Below are 17,645 nucleotides of genomic sequence, written 5' to 3'. Positions count from 1 at the left end.
CAAGAACAAAAATCTGGACACGCTCGAGCGCAATAAGGCCCGCTCGAGCGCCAAGACACAAGAATAAAGTACTCCCACTTGAGCGTGAAAACCAGTCCGCTCGAGCGCAGATTTCCACCTCCCAGAACTTACACCCAAAAAGCACTACCCGCTCGAGCGCCAACAAACCCGCTCTAGCGCCACCGCTCGAGCGTAAATGCACCCGCTCGAGCGTAAAAATCACATCTGCAGAAGTTTTGCAAAGACACGAAATACTGGAGGTGTGTAATCCCCACTCGAGCGCAAGAAGACCCGCTCGAGCGGAACGCCTAAAAACTAAACAACAAGGAATTGAAACCAAGGCCTAACCAACCTGTAACAACCCTGTTCAAAACATCTTAAAACTCAATCAAGTGGAATTAAAAGACGACAACAAGATAGATACCACTACCAACTTCACGGAACCGAGTCCGGAATACAACAGAACAGTAGAAGGACAACCGGGATCACTATAACCTCCCCCCCTTAAAGAATTTCTTCTCCGAAATTAAACACAAGTTTTTCAAAAACAGGTTTTCTCCATTCTCAATAATATTACAACATAATATTAAACAACCCGACCCATTACCGGTCAATTCCTTCTCTTTTCAAGAGGCATTTCACAACAGATATTACAAGTGCATTATCAACATGCAATTCTCTTCCATTTCCAACCATTTCCAATATACATGGTTCACAGTTCATATCATAATCAATATACATGATACAACTCCAATTCTACAATATAGCCAACATATGCAATATCATAATCAACTCCCATATCAAGGTAAGTTCTACAACATACTTTCATTAAACCAAAACATTACCAATGTTTTACAACTTAAGACATATATAAAGCTCTTAAGTCCACAACATTACATAATCTAAATATCAGATCACTCATCAACAAACAAGTCCGGATATTTCTCGCGGACCTCCAACTCACGTTCCCAAGTGGCTTCCTCCACTCCGTGATGTTTCCACAAAACCTTTACCAAAGGGATGGTTTTGCCACGCAGGACTTGATCCTGCCTATCCAAGACCCGAACTGGTCTCTCCTCATACGAGGCATCCTCAACTACCTCTAAGTCGGTCCAATCTAACACATGTGATGGATCCGGCTCATACTTCCGAAGCATACTCACATGAAACACGTCATGAACTCCGGACAACTGCGGCGGCAACGCTAAACAATAAGCAACCTCGCCAATCCTCTCAAGGATCTCAAAAGGCCCAATGAACCGAGGGGATAACTTCCCGCTCTTCCCGAACCTCATCAAACCTCGCCTAGGTGATATCTTCAAAAAGACATGATCACCTATCTCAAACGCCAAAGGCCTCCTCCTACGGTCAGCATAACTCTTTTGGCGACCCTGGGCTGTAACAAGCCTCCTACGGATAAGCTCAACTTTCTCCGTCGTCTCCCTAACCAACTCTGGACCCAACAAAGGTACATCACCCACCTCGGCGCAACAAACTGGAGACCTACACGGTCGGCCATACAAGGCCTCAAACGGTGCCATACCGATGCTAGACTGGAAACTGTTGTTGTAGGCAAACTCTACCAATGGCAAGTGCCTCTCCCACGTCCCACTAAAGTCAAGGACACAACCTCGAAGCATATCCTCAAGGATCTGAATAGTACACTCGGACTGCCCGTCAGTCTGAGGGTGATAAGCCGTACTAAAGGTCAACTTAGTGCCCAAGGCACTCTGCAAACTCTGCCACAACCTAGCAGTAAAACGAGGGTCTCTATCTGAGACGATCGTCACTGGGACCCCGTGCAATCTCACTACGTCCCGAATATACAAGTCGGCAAGGTGATCTACCGAATCTCTCACGCGTATAGGAATGAAGTGCGCCGACTTAGTCAACCGGTCTACAACCACCCAAATGGCATCACTACCCCGCTGAGTCCTCGGAAGACCTACAACGAAGTCCATAGTGACATGCTCCCACTTCCACTCGGCAATAGGCAAGGGTTGCAACAAACCCGCTGGCCTCTGATGCTCGGCCTTCACTTGCTGGCAAGTAAGGCACTTCGATATGAAAACAGCCACATCTCTCTTCATACCTCGCCACCAAAACTGGCGACCCAAATCTCGATACATCTTAGTGCCTCCTGGATGCACCGCAAGGCGCGAATGATGGAACTCTCGGAGTACTTCCTCTCGGGAAGACTCCGGCACAAACAAACGGTCTCGGTATCTCACACTCTGGTCGGGATACACCGTCAAACCCTTCTCAACTTTCCCATTGGAGATCTGTTCTCGGAAGGACTCTACCTCAAGGTCACCTCTCTGTGCCTCTAACACTCTAGTCACAAGTGTAGGCTGCGCAACAACAGAAAACAAGGCCGCAGCCTCAACAGATTCGCCTAGATGCAAATCAAACTCGCCAAGTACACCCAACATTCCCCATTCCCGGATGGCTATACAAGCCATATCACTAATGGATTTCCTACTAAGGGCATCGGCCACAACATTGGCCTTTCCCAGGTGATAGTGCAACTCAAAATCATAGTCCTCAATGAACTCCATTCATCTCCTCTGCCTCAAATTCAAGTCTCTCTGTGTAAACAGATACTTCAAACTCTTGTGGTCCGAGAACATCTCGAATCTCTCACCATAAAGGTAGTGCCTCCAAATCTTCAAGGCAAAGATCACTGCTGCTAACTCTAGGTCGTGAGTAGGGTAATTCTTCTCGTGAATTTTCAACTAACGTGAGCCATAAGCTACCACTTTCCCCTCTTGCATCAACACACAACCCAAACCCTCCCTTGAGGCATCACAATAAACCGCATAACCCAACCCTCTCTCCGGAATAATCAAATCCGGAGTGGTGGTCAATCTAACCTTCAACTCTTGGAACGACTTTTCACAAGTCTCACTCCATACAAACTTGACCCCTTTCCGCGTCAACCTAGTCAACGGCGAAGCTAGCCTGGAAAAATCCTTCACAAATCGACGGTAATACCCAGCTAATCCCAGAAAACTACGGATCTCAAACACACTCTTAGGCTGTGCCCAATGCTGCACTGCCTCAACCTTGGATGTATCAATAGACACCCCTTCCCTGGATACCATATGGCCTAAGAATTTCACCTCTCCTAGCCAGAACTCACACTTCCCAAACTTGGCATACAGCCTATGGGCTCTAAGCAACTCAAGCACCACTCTCAAGTGTTCCTTGTGCTCCTCCTCAGAAGGCGAATAGATAAGGATGTCGTCCACGAAAACGACTATAAATCGATCCAAAAATTCCCAGAAGATCCGGTTCATCAAGTCCATAAAGACTGCCGGTGCATTGGTGAGCCCAAACGGCATCACCAGAAATTCATAATGGCCATACCGCGTACGGAATGCCGTTTTAGGAATATCCTCCTCCCTGACCCTCAACTGGTGGTAACTCGATCTCAAGTCTATCTTAGAGAAACAACGGGAACCCTTCAACTGGTCAAACAGATCATCTATACGGGGCATAGGGTACTTATTCTTGACCGTAGCCCGATTCAACTTCCGCTAGTCTACACACAATCTCAAGGCACTATCTTTCTTTTTAGCAAAGAGGGCCGGTGCTCCCCACGGCGAAACACTAGGGCGAACGAAACCCTTATCTAGCAACTCCTGGAGTTGAATCTTCAACTCACTCAACTCGGCTGGGGCAAAGCGATAAGGTGCCATAGAAATCGTCACTGTGCCAGGCACTAGATCAATAAAGAACTCTATCTCTCGATGAGGTGGCAAACTAACAAGGTCCTCGAGAAAGACATCCGAATACTCACAAACCACCCTCGGCAACACATTCTGGGTCTCATCACACTCACCACTCTCAAAGCTAGCAAGTAGACCACTAAGCTCATTTCGCCCTCGCGAATCATACCCCGGTGGCAAAACACTACCAACCCGGTCTCCCAAGAAATGGAACCACTCCCCACTCAAGGTACATAACGTGACCCTCTGGCGGTAACAATCGATAACAGCCCGGTATGACGATAGCCAGTCCATACCCAAAATAACATCAAAGCCCTTCATGGGCATGACCACAAATGGAAAAGGAAGCCTATGGTCAGCGACTTCTATATCACAACCTCTAACACCCTGTTTCAAGATCAACTCACCACCAATAGGCGATACCACACAAATAGGAGATGCTAACTGTGCCACCTCCAATTCCAAAACAGATGCAAATGCAGCAGATACAAAAGAATGAGATGCACCCGTGTCAATCAACACTTTAGTAACCGAGTTGCAAAACAGAAAAGTACCTCTCATTACTGATGGAGCCGGTACTAAATCCTGCGCGGTAACAGCATATACGCACCCTGTAGGCCCCTGATCCACCTGCTCACCTCTAGGAGCAAAAGACTGCTGCACAGACTGGGAGGACGAAGCTCCCGGATTGGCCCTCGAGGCCTGCACAGACTGATCTGGCTGATAACTCTGCGTCTGTCTAGAACCGGACACTCCTGAAGTTGCACCCAACTGCGGGCAATACCTCTTCAGGTGCCCAGGCTGACCACACTGATAGCAAGACAAAGGCTGGCCTCTGCCCTGACTCTGGCCCTGAGGTCTAGCTGATGAAGAAGCAGCTCGCTGACCCCCTCCCTTCTGCGGGCAAACCGAAACTTTGTGACCCAGCTGGCCACACTTGTAACAGGTAAAATCCCCCTGACTACCTCTCCCAGAGCCCGCACTCGGCACTGGAAAGGTCGATCTAGCCACACCACCCTGCGACTGCTAAGGGTTAGAACCCCTCTGTCTCCTGCCATCGCCCTGGCCATCTTGGCTCCTCTTGGAGCCTCTCTACCCTTCATCCTCCTCCTGCATCACGAGCTCCATATGAGCTGTAGCATCCACCAAATGTCTATACTCTCGGATGTAAGACCCACCAACTCTCAACTTAAGGCCCCGCCTCAACTTCCGCTCAAACTCATAGCAACGGCGTTCTTCGGACGCCACCAACTCAGGTGCAAACCTAGACAAACTAGTGAAAGTAGCCTCGAACTCTACCACAGACATGCCCTGCTGATTAAGTCGGCTAAACTGATCCCTCAGCTTCTCCCTAGCCACTGTATATAAGAACCTCTCTTGGAAAGCATTTACAAATGCCTCCCATGTACCACCAACACGAGCCTTCTCGTACTTCCACCATTGACCCGCATCTCCCTTCAGCTGGAAGGATGCCAAGGTCACTTTCAATGCTCCATCCTCGATGCCAAGCATCTCGAACGTCTTACTCATCTGATCTAGCCACTCGTCAGCCTTCAGTGGCTCCTTTGGATCCCCAACAAACTCCTCCGGGTTAGATCGGAAGAACTCCCTCTTCAAGAAGGAAGGCTCTGCCTCAGCTGCCTGATTCCCAGCCCGGAGAATACCCAAAGCCCCTGCTATCTCTCGTGCAAAGGCACTCATAGCCTGCTGGCCCGCTGGCTCGGCCACGTTGGCCTGACCAACACCCTCCTGCACTGCCGGAATATCATCCGGTAAAGGTATTTCCTGCCTCGCAGGCCTACCACGCCTAGCACCTCTTCCTCGCCCTGACATCCTAACAAAGGTAATACAGAACGTTAGCATATTCACAAATGTGCCAAAGCTAAACACTCACGTCCTAATGCATGGACAACTGTAATTCACTCCACGTAAGCACATAAACACATAAGCACTTACGAATTTCATTTCCGGATAATGATAGTCCCGAGGCGTTACTAGAGTTCCGGTTAGAAATAGCATTGATCAAGTGCCTTTCCAACAAGACTCACAGAAACCCAAGGATCCAATCAACATCCTAGAAACTAAATCCCATACCCACATAGTCATATAAGCATGTTATCAATTAAGCACATAACATATGACACTACATCTAAGTCTCTATCAAGCGAGACAAACCCATTGTGATCCTAATCACTTCCCACGTACCCAAAGTATTCGAACCCGGTAGGCTCTGATACCAAGTTGTAACGCCCTCAAAATAATAATATCAAACCCATCAATATAGACATGCATTGATATATAAAAACTCCACATTCTTCTATTCATCAGAGTTCCATTACAAAAAGTATTACATGTTAACAATAAAAGTAAATGCCCTAGAGGCTTACAGTTTTCCAAGTTAACACTTGGTTACAACAAAAGAGTACTAACTCATTTACACATTAAGCCCTTGGCTTGAATATACATGTAATACATCAAAGGAATAAAACAACAAAAGTCCGCCTGCCTCTAGCCTCCCAAGCTACGTCCTTGGAGGTGGCATGCTACCTGTACCTGAAAATGATATTCCCATATAGGGTGAGCCATAGCCCAGTAGAAATATACTAAACCAAATATGAACAATGACTAAAAGATTAGCAGTTGATAGATGGCCAACACTGATACTTTCCCTTATCACACTTTACGGTTTCATGACATACAAGTCCATTTTCCAATTCTTTTCAATTCTCAATTTAAAACCATGGCTCAGAACCTGGCCAAACAACTCATATGAGACAGTAACTCATATCAAACACTTTCTCATTTCATAATAGATAACCATACTAGCTATATCACACACCAATAGATAAGCATACAAGCTATATCATCACTTCCACAGATATGCATATGAGCACTATCACACTTCCAATGACAAGCATATGAGCTCTGTCAACACATTACTAGATAAGCATATGAGCTCTATCTACGGAGTCCATCCCCTATCTCCTCCCAACAACATCCAGTTTAGAGGTCCATCCCCTATCTTCCCCTAAACCGTGGAGTACATCCCCTATCTCCTCCAACACAACACAATGCATATAAACAACAATTATACACATCATCACACAACACATAAATTTAATGTATTCTTTCAATCGTCAATCTCATTGACACATTCCAGTGATTAGTTTCAGTTTGTCTAATCATCATGCATTGTCTACAACAATCAAGACTATCCTCCACTGATAGCCCAAAACAGTTATTTCTATACAGAAAATAAATGCAACAATGGATATATAATCAACATTTCAACTAGGTGAGCGATAAGTAACCCAACTACACCCTTTAATCCCATACCTTTCCAAATCAATTCCTCATTTCTCATAATTAATTATGCAAATTAATTAACCAATGTAATTAGGGTATTTTCCATAATTAACATTACAACCCTTAGGTTCCATTTTTCATTAATGTTTTAACATTTATTTCACTTTTCCATGCCAAACATGCATCTAGGTTTTATAAAGCTAAAACCCCAACTTTTGTAAATTTACACAAAAGCCCCAAACTTTCACAAAATTACCAAACCAACCCCAACATCTCAAAATACTAAAATTTAAAGACAAAGCTCATAAAGAGGAGTAGGATATCCCTACCTCGAAGTTAGAGCTCGGATGGAGAAGAGACCAAAAACCAAAGTGCTCCAAAGACCAAGATTCTCGAATCAAAACGACGCCCTCGACGATCAACACAACTTTTACAAAAGCCGAAGAGAAGGAGGACACTCTAACTAGATCAAATCCTAGAGAGAAGGGAGTATCTAGAGAGAGAGGCTCTCAAAAATGATTTTTAGAAAAAGTAGGAGAGACAAAGAAAAGCAAAAAGTGATTTGAAATCACCCAGCGGATAACTCATACACGTATGACCCGCTCGAGCGGAGAACACAACGCTCGAGTGCCAAGAACAAAAATCTGGACACGCTCGAGCGCAATAAGGCCCGCTCGAGCGCCAAGACACAAGAATAAAGTACTCCCGCTCGAGCGTGAAAACCAGTCCGCTCGAGCGCAGATTTCCACCTCCCAGAACTTACACCCAAAAAGCACTACCCGCTCGAGCGCCAACAAACCCGCTCGAGCGCCACTGTTCGAGCGTAAACGCACCCGCTCGAGCGTAAAAATCATATCTGCAGAAGTTTTGCAGAGACACGAAATACTAGAGGTGTGTAATCCCCGCTCGAGCGCAAGAAGACCCGCTCGAGCGGAACGCCTAAAAACTGAACAACAAGGAATTGAAACCAAGGCCTAACCAACCTGTAACAACCCTGTTCAAAACATCCTAAAACTCAATCAAGTGGAATTAAAGGACGACAACAAGATAGATACCACTACCAACTTCACGGATGTGACGCCCTCAAAATAAACCCATTATATATACATCATTGACATGCAATATTAAAAGAAAACAATTCATTATCCCATTCATCAGAGTATTATTAAATAAAAACATTACATGTAATACCAAATTAAATGCCCTACGGGCTTACATTTTTCCAAGCCAACACTTGGACACAAAATATGAGTTCTAACTCAAATACAAATAAAGCCCTAGGCTTGATTATATATCAAATAAAAACAAATAACTAAAGATGGTCTTCAGAATCCAAAAGCTAAATCCTTCCAAGCTAAGTCCTTGGAGGTAGCTTATCACCTGAACCGGAAAATGATGTTCCCATAAAGGGTGAGCCACAGCCCAGTAGAAAAATACTAAACCAAATATAAGCATTGAATAAAGCATTAGCATTCAATAGATGGTTAACCAAGATAATCAATTACGTCATTTTACAGTCTCATGACAATATTGTCTAAGACACGTTTTACTTTCCAACTTTATCAATATGGCTGAGAACCTGGCCAAACTTACAACAGTGAACTATATATATTATATTCACATTCTTACAATGTCAACAAACAGATGAGACTCAGGCTCAAATCAAACACTTCATACTTCCAGTTTGATACACATTTTAGTGCTGTATCAAATAAAACACTTCAATATAAATAAGCACACATAAAAGTGATGCTAATGGAGTCCATCCCCTATCTCCTCCCAAACAAAATCCGGTTTAGAGGTCCATCCCCTATCTTCCCCTAAACCGTGGAGTACATCCCCTATCTCCTCCCACACAAAACAATATATGCAAATGCAATGCTCAATCAATACACGTATTTTCTATATTAATGCAATAGTCAAAATTAATGACTTAACCAATGTGATTAGTTCCAGTTATTCCTAATCCACATGCAATGTCTACAACAAACACGACTATCCTCCACCGATAGCCCAAAACAGTTATTTCTAGACTGGAAATAAATATATCAACAATTCAATAGGCAAGTGATTTTAATTATCCAACTACACCATTTAATCAATGAATTCCTCAATTTCATGCATTTAACCAATTTCCCCAATTTCCTTAAATTAATTATACAAATTAATTTATTAATACAACTAGGGTTTTTCCCAAAATTACCAAAGTACTCCCAACATATCAAAATACCAAGACTTAGGACAAAACTTATAAGATGGAGTAGGAAATCCCTACCTTGAAGCGAAGAATTCGAATGGAGACGATGACGAAAACCAAAGTGCTCCAAACCCAAGATTGTTCAGATTAAACGGAAGCCCTCGACCCACTCTATCTTTTTAACAAAGGACTTAGGGTAGAAATACACTCTAAGTAGATCAAACCTAAGAGAGAAGGTGTGTAGGGAGAGGGAGAAGACGGTTCTAGGGTTTTAAAATCAAAAAGGAGATGAAAAATGATCCAGAAAGTCGGATCTCGGATTTTTATACCAGTCGCCCCGCTCGAGCGTGGAAACCCCCGCTCGAGCGCCACTCACAGACTCCCGCTCGAGCGGCCAAACTCCCGCTCGAGCGGCGAATGCACACTCCCAGAAGTTTTTGCAGACAGGTCCCCGCTCGAGTGCCCAACTCCCCGCTCGAGCGTCACTCACGACTTCCCGCTCGAGCGTCCAATCCCCCGCTCGAGCGGCCAACACTACACAGGACATACTGGATGGGTGTATTCCCCGCTCGAGCATCCAAACCCCCGCTCGAGCGGACAAGCCAAAATCTGGGCAACTAGACTTGGTTCCTAAGCTCAACCAACCTGCTCCAAATCTTCCCAACACAACCCAAGACTCAAAATAAGAAAATAATGAATGACAACAACAATTATATAATGACGGAATCTACGGAACCTAAGTCCGGATACAATAATCAAATGGGAAAAGACCGGGGTCGCTATAACCTCCCTCCCTTAAAAGAATTTCGTCCCCGAAATTAAGTATAAGTTTGTAAATAAAAACAAGTTTTTCTCAATTCTCAAAGATATTGTATAACAACAATAAACATCTTGACCCAATACTGGTCACTTCATCTCTTTATCAAGGGTATCTCACAATATATATAAAACAACATATATTTCAACTTGTATCATTATTATGGATTATTCCTTTTAATGTTAACAATTCCCATATCATATTCAATCGCATGATATAAACAACACATTCAACGATGTACTCAACAGATGCAATGTTGCACTAAACTTCTACAATGAAGCAAGTTTCAAGATACACCCATTTATCAAAACATACTCACGTTTTACAACTTAAGACATATGTAAAGCTCTTAAGTTTAACAATATTACAAAATCTAAATACTAGATTACAAATCGACAAACATGTCCGGGTATTTTTCGCGGACTTCCAACTCACGTTCCCTAGTGGCTTCCTCCACTCCGTGATGTTTCCACAAAACTTTGACCAAAGGGATGGTTTTGTCTCGCAAAACTTGATCCCGCCTATCCAAGACCCGAACCGGTCTCTCCTCATACGAAACATCCTCATCAACCACTAAATCGGTCCAATCCAACACATGTGATGGATCCGGCTCATACTTCTGAAGCATACTCACATGAAACACGTCATGTACTCCGGACAGCTGCGGCGGTAAAGCTAAACGATAAGCAGCCTCGCCAATCCTCTCAAGGATCTCAAACGGACCAAAGAACCGAGGGGACAACTTCCCGCTCTTCCCAAACCTCATCAAACCCCGTCTAGGTGATATCTTCAGAAAGACATGATCACCCACCTCAAACACCAAAGGTCTCCTCCTACGGTCGGCATAAGATTTCTGACGACACTGTGCTGTAACAAGCCTCTTACGGATAAGCTCGACTTTCTCCGTCGTTTCCCTCACCAACTCCGGACCCAACAGAGGTGCATCACCCACCTCGGCCCAACAAACAGGAGATCTACACGGTCGGCCATACAAGGCCTCAAACGGTGCCATACCGATACTAGACTGGAAGCTGTTGTTGTAGGCAAACTCCACCAACGGCAAGTGCCCCTCCCACGACCCACTAAAGTCTATAACACAACCCCGAAGCATATCCTCAAGAATCTGAATAGTACGCTCGGACTGCCCATCAGTCTGTGGATGATAAGCCGTGCTAAAGGTCAGCTTAGTGCCTAAGGCACTCTGCAAACTCTGCCATAACCTGGCAGTAAAACGAGGATCCCTATCTGAGACGATCGTCACTGGGACCCCGTGTAACCTCACTATGTCCCGAATATATAAATCGGCCAGATGATCGACTGAATCTCTAACACGCATAGGAATAAAGTGCGCCGACTTAGTCAACCGATCCACAACTACCCAAATAGCATCACTACCCCGCTGAGTCCTCGGAAGACCCACAACGAAGTCCATAGTGACATGTTCCCACTTCCACTCGGCAATAGGCAAAGGTTGCAACAAACCCGCTGGCCTCTGATGTTCGGCCTTCACTTGCTGACAAGTAAGGCACTTAGATACGAAAGCTGCCACATCTCTCTTCATACCCCGCCACCAGAATTGGCGACCCAAATCCCGATACATCTTAGTGCCTCCCGGATGCACCGCAAGGTGTGAATGATGGAACTCTCGGAGTACCTCCTCTCGACAAGACTCCGGCACAAACAGACGGTCTCAGTATCTCACACTGAGGTCGGGATACACCGTCAAACCCTTCTCAACCTCCCCACTAGAAATCTTCTCACGGAGGGATTCTACCTCAAGGTCACCCCCCTGAGCCTCTAACACTCGAGTCACCAGTGTAGGCTGTACAACAACAGAAAACAAAGCCGCAGCCTCAACAGATTCACCCAGAAGGAAATTAAACTCCCCAAGTGCACCCAACATCTCCCATTCTCGGATGGCTATACTAGCTATGTCACCAACAAGTTTCCTGCTAAGGGCATCGGCCACCACATTGGCCTTTCCCGGATGATAATGCAACTCAAAGTCATAATCCTCTATGAATTCCATCCACCTCCTCTGCCTCAAGCTCAAGTCTTTCTGTGTAAACAAAGATTTCAGACTCTTATGATCCGAGAATACCTCGAATCTCTCACCATAAAGATAATGCCTCCAAATCTTCAAGGCAAATATCACAGCTGCTAACTCTAGATCATGCGTAGGGTAATTCTGCTCGTGAATTTTCAACTGACGTAAGCCATAGGCAATCACTTTCCCCTCCTGCATCAACACACAACCCAGACCCTCTCGTGAGGCGTCACAATAGACTGCATAACCCACCCCTCTCTCTGGAATAATCAAGATTGGAGCGGTGGTCAGTCTAACTTTCAACTCCTGGAACGACTTTTCACAAGTCTCACTCCATACAAATTTGACTCCCTTCCGAGTCAATCTAGTCAAAGGCGAAGCTAACCTGGAGAAATCCTTCACAAACCGACGATAATACCCGGCTAATCTCAGAAAACTGAGGATCTCAAACACACTCTTAGGCTGTGCCCAATCCTGCACTGTCTCCGTCTTGGATGTATCAACAGACACTCCTTTCCCAGAAACTACATGGCCTAAGAACTTCACCTCTTCTAGCCAGAATTCACACTTCCCAAACTTAGCATAAAGCTTATGGGCTCTAAGTAACTCAAGCACCATTCTCAAGTGTTCCTTGTGCTTCTCCTCCGAAGGTGAATAGATAAGGATGTCGTCCACGAAGACGACTACAAAACGGTCTAGAAATTCCCGGAATATCCGGCTCATCAAATCCATAAACACTGCTGGTGCATTGGTGAGCCCAAATGGCATCACCAGAAATTCATAGTGGCCATACCGTGTACGGAATGCCGTCTTCGGAATATCCTCCTCCCGGACTCTTAACTGATGATAACCCGATCTCAAGTCTATCTTCGAGAAACAACGGGAACCCTTCAACTGATCGAACAGATCATCTATACGAGGCATAGGGTACTTATTCTTAATCGTAGCCCGATTCAATTTCCAATAATCTATACAAAGTCTCAAAGCACCACCTTTCTTTTTAACAAAGAGAGTCGGTGCTCCCCACGGTGAAACACTAGGACGTATAAAGCCCTTATCTAGCAACTCCTGGAGCTGAATCTTCAACTCAACTAACTCAGCTGGGGCAAAACGATAAGGTGCCATAGAAATCGGCGCCGTGCCGGGCACTAGGTCAATAGAGAATTCAATCTCTCGATGCGGTGGCAAACCAACAAGATCCTCGGGAAAGACGTCCGAGTACTCACAGACCACCCTTGGCAACACAATCTGAGTCTCATCATCCTCACTAATCGAAAGGTTAGCAAGTAGACCACTAAGCTCACTTCGTCCTCGCGGAACATACCCCGGTGGCAACACATTACCAACCCGGTCCCCCAGAAAATGAAAATACTCTCCACTCGCGGTACAACAAGTGACCCTCTGGCGGTAGCAATCAATAACTGCCCGGTATGACGATAACCAGTCCATACCCAAAATAACATCAAAACCCCTCATAGGCATAACTACAAAGGAAAATGGGATTCTATGGTAATCAACCTCTATATCACAACTCCTAACACCTTGTTTCAAAATCAATTCACCCCCAAGAGGTGACACTACACAAATAGGAGATGCTAACTGTGCTAACTCCAACTCCAAAACAGATGCAAATGCAGCAGACACAAAGGAATGGGATGCACCCGTATCAATCAAAACATTAGCAACCGAGTTGCAAAACAAGAAGGTACCTCTCACAACTGATGGTGTCGGCACAAGATCCTGCGCGGTAACAGCATACACGCGCCCAAACGACCTCTGATCAACCTGCTCACCCCTATGAGCATAAGATTGCTGCACCGACTGGGACGATGAAACCCCCTGATTGGCCCTCGAGGCCTGACCCGACTGAGCTGGCTGCTGACCCTGAATCGGCCTCAAACCAGATGCACCAGGTGTGCCACCCAACTGCGGGCAATACCTCTTCATATGCCCCGGCTGACCACACTGATAACACGAGAGTGGCTGGCCTCTACCCTGGCTCTGGCTCTAAGATCGAGCCGCAGATGATGCTGCTCTCTGCACTCCTCCCCTCTGAGGACAAACTAGAGACTTGTGGCCCAGCTGGCCACACTTGAAACAAGTAATGTCTCCCTGACTGCCTTTCCCCGAACTAGCACTCGGCACAGGAAAAGTCGATCTAGAAAAGCTACCCTGAGACTGTTGAGGGTTAAAACCCTTATGTCTCCTACCATCACCCTGACCATCCTGACTCCTCTTGGAGCCCTTCTGTCCTTCCTCCTCCTCCTGCATCATGATTTCCATGTGAGCTGCAGCATCCACCATATGCCCATAATCCCGAATCATAGTTCCCCCAACTCGCAGCTTGAGTCCACGCCTCAACTTCTTCTCAAACTCGATACAACGGCGTTCCTCAGACGCCACCAACTCAGGTGCAAACCTGGACAAACTAGTAAATGCAGCCTCAAACTCGGCCACTGAAGAACTCGACTACTTAAGCTGGCAGAACTGGTCTCTCAGCTTCTCCCTAACTGCTAGAGATAAGAACCTTTCCTGGAAAGCATTCACAAAAGCCTCCCATGTACCTCCTATACGACCCTTAGTGAACTTCCACCACTGACCCGCATCTCCCTTCAGCTGGAAAGATGCCAAGGTCACTTTCAACCCCTCGTCTTCGATGCCAAGCATCTCAAACCTCTTCGTTGTCTGTTTGAGCCATTCATCTGCCTTAAGCGGCTCTTTAGGATCACCCACAAATTCATCCGGGTTAGACCGGAAGAACTCCCTCTTCAGAAAGGAAGGTCCTGCATCCGCAACAACAACCCGAGCTTGATTCTCAGCTCTGAGAATGCCTACTGACTCCCTGAATGCCCCTGCTATCTCTCGGGCTAGAGCGCCCATAGCCTGCTGGCCTACTGGCTCGGCCACATTGGCCTGGCCAATTCCCTCCTGAACTGCCGGAATCTCCTCTGGCACAGGCACCTCCTGCCTACCCGGCCTACCACGCCTACCGCATCCTCGTCCTCATCCTGACATCCTAATAAAGGAAACAAAGACGTTAGCACATTAATAAATGTGCCGAAACTAAACACTCGCGTCCTAATGCATTGGACAACAATAATTCATTCCACGTAAGCACATAATCACATAAGCACCTACGAATTTCATTCCTGGATAATGATAGTCCCAATGCGTTGCTATAGTTCCGGTTGGAAGCAGCAGTGATCAAGTGCCTTTCCAACAAGACTACTAGAAACTCAAGGGTCCAATCAACATCCTAGAAACTACATTCCATACCCACATAGTCACATAAACATGTTATCATGTAAGCATATAACATCACACTAAGTCTCTATCAAACGAGACGAACCCATTGTGATACTAATCACTTCCCACGTACCCAAAGTATTCAAACCCGGTACGCTCTGATACCAAGTTGTGACGCCCTCAAAATAAACCCATTATATATACATCATTGACATGCAATATTAAAAGAAAACAATTCATTATCCCATTCATCAGAGTATTATTAAATAAAAACATTACATGTAATACCAAATTAAATGCCCTACGGGCTTACATTTTTCCAAGCCAACACTTGGACACAAAATATGAGTTCTAACTCAAATACAAATAAAGCCCTAGGCTTGATTATATATCAAATAAAAACAAATAACTAAAGATGGTCTTCAGAATCCAAAAGCTAAATCCTTCCAAGCTAAGTCCTTGGAGGTAGCTTATCACCTGAACCGGAAAATGATGTTCCCATAAAGGGTGAGCCACAGCCCAGTAGAAAAATACTAAACCAAATATAAGCATTGAATAAAGCATTAGCATTCAATAGATGGTTAACCAAGATAATCAATTACGTCATTTTACAGTCTCATGACAATATTGTCTAAGACACGTTTTACTTTCCAACTTTATCAATATGGCTCAGAACCTGGCCAAACTTACAACAGTGAACTATATATATTATATTCACATTCTTACAATGTCAACAAACAGATGAGACTCAGGCTCAAATCAAACACTTCATACTTCCAGTTTGATACACATTTTAGTGCTGTATCAAATAAAACACTTCAATATAAATAAGCACACATAAAAGTGATGCTAATGGAGTCCATCCCCTATCTCCTCCCAAACAAAATCCGGTTTAGAGGTCCATCCCCTATCTTCCCCTAAACCGTGGAGTACATCCCCTTTCTCCTCCCACACAAAACAATATATGCAAACACAATGCTCAATCAATACACGTATTTTCTGTATTAATGCAATAGTCAAAATTAATGACTTAACCAATGTGATTAGTTTCAGTTATTCCTAATCCACATGCAATGTCTACAACAAACACGACTATCCTCCACCGATAGCCCAAAACAGTTATTTCTAGACTGGAAATAAATATATCAACAATTCAATAGGCAAGTGATTTTAATTATCCAACTACACCATTTAATCAATGAATTCCTCAATTTCATGCATTTAACCAATTTCCCCAATTTCCTTAAATTAATTATACAAATTAATTTATTAATACAACTAGAGTTTTTCCCAAAATTACCAAAGTACTCCCAACATATCAAAATACCAAGACTTAGGACAAAACTTATAGGATGGAGTAGGAAATCCCTACCTTGAAGTGAAGAATTCGAATGGAGAAGATGACGAAAACCAAAGTGCTCCAAACCCAAGATTGTTCAGATTAAACGGAAGCCCTCGACCCACTCTATCTTTTTAACAAAGGACTTAGGGTAGAAATACACTCTAAGTAGATCAAACCTAAGAGAGAAGGTGTGTAGGGAGAGGGAGAAGACAGTTCTAGGGTTTTAAAATCAAAAAGGAGATGAAAAATGATCCAGAAAGTCGGATCTCGGATTTTTATACCAGTCGCCCCGCTCGAGCGTGAAAACCCCCGCTCGAGCGCCACTCACAGACTCCTGCTCGAGCGGCCAAACTCCCGCTCGAGCGGCGAATGCACACTCCCAGAAGTTTTTGCAGACAGGTCCCTGCTCGAGCGCCCAACTCCCCGCTCGAGCGTCACTCACGACTTCCCGCTCGAGCGTCCAATCCCCCGCTCGAGCGGCCAGCACTACACAGGACATACTGGATGGGTGTATTCCCCGCTCGAGCGTCCAAACCCCCGCTCGAGCGGACAAGCCAAAATCTGGGCAACTAGACTTGGTTCCTAAGCTCAACCAACCTGCTCCAAATCTTCCCAACACAACCCAAGACTCAAAATAAGAAAATAATGAATGACAACAACAATTATACAATGATGGAATCTACGGAACCTAAGTCCGGATACAATAATCAAATGGGAAAAGACCGGGGTCGCTATAACGGAACCGAGTCCGGAATACAACAGAACAGTAGAGGGACAACCGGGGTCGCTATACCCGCCGTCTCTCTTTCTCTTTCGGCTTTCTCTCTCTCTCAGCTGCTGCTTGATTTTTTTTTTTTTTCTTTTTCTTTTTCTTTTCCTTTTCCTGATAACAACCCCATTACAACCTAATCACAATTATATAACCTAATAACTATTATATTATATTATACAAATACAAC

The sequence above is a fragment of the Camellia sinensis genome, chromosome 3 (assembly GCF_055761805.1).
Source record: "Camellia sinensis isolate YWXY chromosome 3, ASM5576180v1, whole genome shotgun sequence".
Lineage (NCBI taxonomy): Eukaryota > Viridiplantae > Streptophyta > Magnoliopsida > Ericales > Theaceae > Camellia > Camellia sinensis.
Note: the sequence above shows the minus strand (reverse complement) of the source record.